Below are 4039 nucleotides of genomic sequence, written 5' to 3' on the forward strand. Positions count from 1 at the left end.
TCTATTATTGATTGGTTAGGCCGCCAAGACCTACAGTTTGATACATTTGGCATAGTTGTAGGTGTTGTGGTTACTGAGATGAATCGAGAGACTAAATCACACCAGACCAAGCACAATACTCGTTCTTCCACCTCCGAGAGGGAAGTGAGAATGGAGGTAAAGAACGAGTAAAAATCACAGACATCTTTTAAATAGAATTAAATTATACTGTACTAATAAGTATACAAAACTGATTATTATGCTGTTAATGAACTATTCTATGCTTCAAGGATTAAAGGGAACACATCTTCGGTATTCCCTCGGGCGGTGGGATGAAACTGTGGTCGCAGCTCGGGTAGCGGTGGGGGCACAACGTGCCGTGCAGGCTGGCTCTTCTCAGACAGGAATCTGAAGCACGTTGGTGCACTGGGCAACGTCGGTGGGACCCCGGGCGGCCACCACGACAGCGCTCTGCGGGAACAGCTTCCTGGCTGCGGCCAGCACCTTGGGGCCGGCGGGGGCCTCGAGCACCACCACCTTGGCCCACTCTCGGAGCGCGGCGCGCGCCAGGCACAGCAGCTGCAGGTCCTCGGGCTCCGGAATGAGTGGGCAGCGGGCGCCGTGAGCCCCCACGGGCGTGAGCAGCTTGCGGTCCAGCGACGCGACCAGCTCCCTCAGCCCCGTCCGGTCCAGCGCCTCCCACAGCTGCGCGTCGCTCCAGATGCCGTGCGGGTCCATGTTCCAGCGGAGCGTGCCCTTGAAGAGGGTGGGCCGCGGCGGCACCACCACCACGGCCGCGCGCAGCAGCGGCAGCGGGATGTCGGCGATGTCCGCGCCGCTCACGAGCACGCAGCCGGCCGAGGGCCGGATGAAGCGCAGCATGACGGCGCCCAGCACGGCGGACGGCGGCCCCAGCACGCCCGCGCACTCGCCCAGGGGAACTCGGGCCGTGAGCGCGCGCAGCTCCGGCGGCCGCCACAGGTCGCGCAGCACGAGGCCGCCCGCGTCCGTGAGGCTTGGCCAGTTGAGGGACGGGTCGTCGCACTCGGCGCCCCCCTTTACGCTCAGGGACTCGTCCTCCACCTCGGCGCGCTGTGGGTGAGTGGGTAAGTGAGGTAAAGGCAAAGTTTCGGTCGCAATGTCAAAACCACGTCACTAACACTCACGTTGACGAGGTCGCGGGCCTCGGCGGCGGCTGCCAGGTGCGACCGCGCGCGCAGAGCGGCGGTGGCCGCCCTGGTCAGGTGGGTGCCGATGAGGCACAGCAGCAGTGCCGTCATGCCCAGGGCAGCCCCCGCGTCTATGGGCAGCGGGGGCGGGCCGGGCGGCGGCGGCGGCATGCCGGTGGTGTTGTTGGCGAGGGGCTCCACCCCCGGGGGTGGCGGCGGCAGCACCATGCCGGGCGGCGCCCAGATCTGCGCCACCAGCGTGACGAGCCCCGCGACGACGGCGCCGGCGCGCAGGCGCACCCCCAGCCAGGCGGGCAGCGACTCGGCGTGCACGAGGTCCGTGGCGGCCTGGTCGCACACCGCCGAGAAGCGGGCCACCATGTCATCCTCGCGCCCCAGGGACAGCACCGCGGCCCGCGACGAGTAGGACGCGCCCACGAGCTGCCGGAGGGCCGCGCGGCACGTCCGCTCTCGCTGCCACATCCGCAGGCTGGCCGCGCTGGAAGCAGGCGAAGCAGGCCGAGCCGATGAGTACACAAGGTGTGCTACACCAGCTACACCCCGTCCGATACGCCCTTGTTGTGGCCACCCATCGCGTCACTCACCACGCCACGTAGGTGATGAGCAGCGCGGCGGGCAGCAGCAGCCCCAGCATGGCGATGGCGGCCCAGCGCGAGGCGAGCGCCAGCAGGGCCATCTCGAACACGACCAGCGGCGTCCAGGCGGCCACGCCCGCGAGCGCGCGCGGCAGCCCCGCGTCCAGGAGCCAGGTGTGCTTCTCCACCGCGAGGCGCAGCTGGGCCGCGTGCGCCCGCAGGAAGTCGGTCGTGGCGCAGCCCAGGCGGTCGATCCACCGGTCGTGCATGCGCCTGGACTGCCCCAGCAGCGCCTGCGTGACGGTGAACGTCCTGAGGAAGGCGAGCGCCACCACCATACTGGCCGCCATGAGGAAGCCCAGCACGAGCAGCGGGGGCCGCGGCTGCAGCAGCGCCAGCCAGAAGCACAGCAGCATGTCGGCGTACATGGCGGACTGGAGGAGCAGCGGTAGCGCGAGCAGCGCCAGCCGCCCGGGCGAGGCGCCGCACTCAGCCGCCACGGCGCGCAGCTCCGACCACGCGCCCGTGCCTGCCACGTCAAGGGAATGCATTACTCCGCCTCCGACACGTGTGCGCCGACCAGCCCGGAAGGTCCAAGTACCTGACACGTCCTCGTCGTCGCTGTCCCGGGACCGCTCCGTACTCCGCGTCACCTCGGGCTGCTCGCGTGACGCCCACCACTGCTCTCTACGGGGGAGATGGAAGAGGAAGGGATCGTCAGTCCTGACTACCTTGTACGAAATGCGATATCAAAACAATGACATCGTTTCTACTTTTGTTGTCAGATTTTTGCACGGCAGGGCTTACTCTCGGCTGTTGGAATCGATGACATGAGGGTACTCCCTACCGCTTTCCGCCAGGTCGGCGGGCGCACCGCGCTCAAGGACGCGACCCTCCCGCAGCACGTAGACCTCGTCGCAGTGCCGTAGGTGCTGCAAAAGAAAAATAACCAGGCGTTGACGCCAACAAACACGACTGGGTCGGGCCCGACGTAACACTGTCGGCGACGGAGGACGCCTCACCTGTTCCCTGTTTGTCACAAGAATGACGGTCTTCCCCTTGAGCTCGCCGAGGATGGCGCTCTCGAAGATGCGGTCGGCGGACGCCGAGTCGAGGGCGCTGAGCGGGTCGTCGAGGAGGTACGTCTCGCGGTCTGCGTACACGGCGCGGGCCAGGGCGAGGCGCTGCAGCTGCGCCGGCGTCATCCTGGTCGTGTCGACGAGTGTGTCGTCGCCCGTCGGCATGGCCTGCACGTCCCGCTCCAGGCCGGTGCAGTGCAGTGCGCGGTAGTAGCGCTGGCTGTGCAGCGCGCCGCGCATGGTCACGTTGTCCCGCACCGAGCCCGGCAGCAGCGCCGCGTCCTCCCCGACGTAGGCCGTGCTCTCGTCCCGGTGCAGCTGGCCGGCCGTGAGCCGCAGCTGGCCGCTGGCCGCCAGCAGCAGCGCGGACTTGCCCACCCCGGCCCGGCCGCACACCCCCACCAGCTGGCCCTGTATAAAAGAAGCAGTGCGTGGGTCAGAGCGGCGCTCTGCGCGTCCGTCGCCAGTCACCCGGGCTCGATGGAGGATCACCTTGTTGACGACGATGTGTACGGCCGTGAGGACGTTGCTGCACGCTCCAATGGGTATCTTAGTGGTTCCCACTCGAGCCTCACTGCCAAAGCGTAACATGGATATCTAAAGTCTAGGCATGTCTAAGCAATTGCTAGCCTACACTATGATACCCTGGAGATCTAGCAAGCTAGGAAAAATATAGTACAACTCTACTTTTTTAATATCCACACAAATCTATGAGCACACAAAATCTACATACTGATGAAAACGAAAACCTGTCCTACGAAATATTTGAGACCAACCTGAGGAACCTGTCAGAGCCGAACTCACTCGAGGACCACGAGAAGCTAGCGTTGTTGAAGGACAGAGCGACGAGGCGGTCGATGGGCTGCCCGGGGTGTGGCTTGGCCTCCTCCATGGAGAGCACTGCCTGGCCAGACACAGTAGGCGTTAGTGTTTAAATTTTCCTCTCTCTTCAGCGCGCCGCGGCGGAGGACTGTGTGTAGTACTACCTTGAGATGGTCCAGGCAGGAGCGCGCTTCCAGGGTGGCTTGAACGGCTTGTCCCCAGCCACGCAGTGCGGCCTCCAACTGCACCAGCAGCAAGATCAGCACCGGGTAGACCTGCGGCAAAGATAGGGGTGCTGCTGAGCGCCTGCGGCCGGCGGGCCACCGGCCTGCAAGACACGGGTGCGCGCGGGTGGCCTACCCCGCGCCCGCGGTTCTGCTGGGCGCCTGCGGCC

At 65.5% G+C, this 4039-nt stretch overlaps 1 protein-coding gene across 1 annotated transcript in view; it reads left to right on the forward strand.

Annotated features, from left to right (window-relative positions):
- The window catches only part of LOC113203792 (uncharacterized), a 33605-nt gene that overhangs the window by 4728 nt on the left and 24838 nt on the right, over positions 1-4039 (forward strand). The window lies entirely within an intron of this gene.

The sequence above is a fragment of the Frankliniella occidentalis genome, unplaced genomic scaffold (genome assembly GCF_000697945.3).
Source record: "Frankliniella occidentalis isolate FOCC.00 unplaced genomic scaffold, Focc_3.1 Scaffold184, whole genome shotgun sequence".
Taxonomy (NCBI): domain Eukaryota; kingdom Metazoa; phylum Arthropoda; class Insecta; order Thysanoptera; family Thripidae; genus Frankliniella; species Frankliniella occidentalis.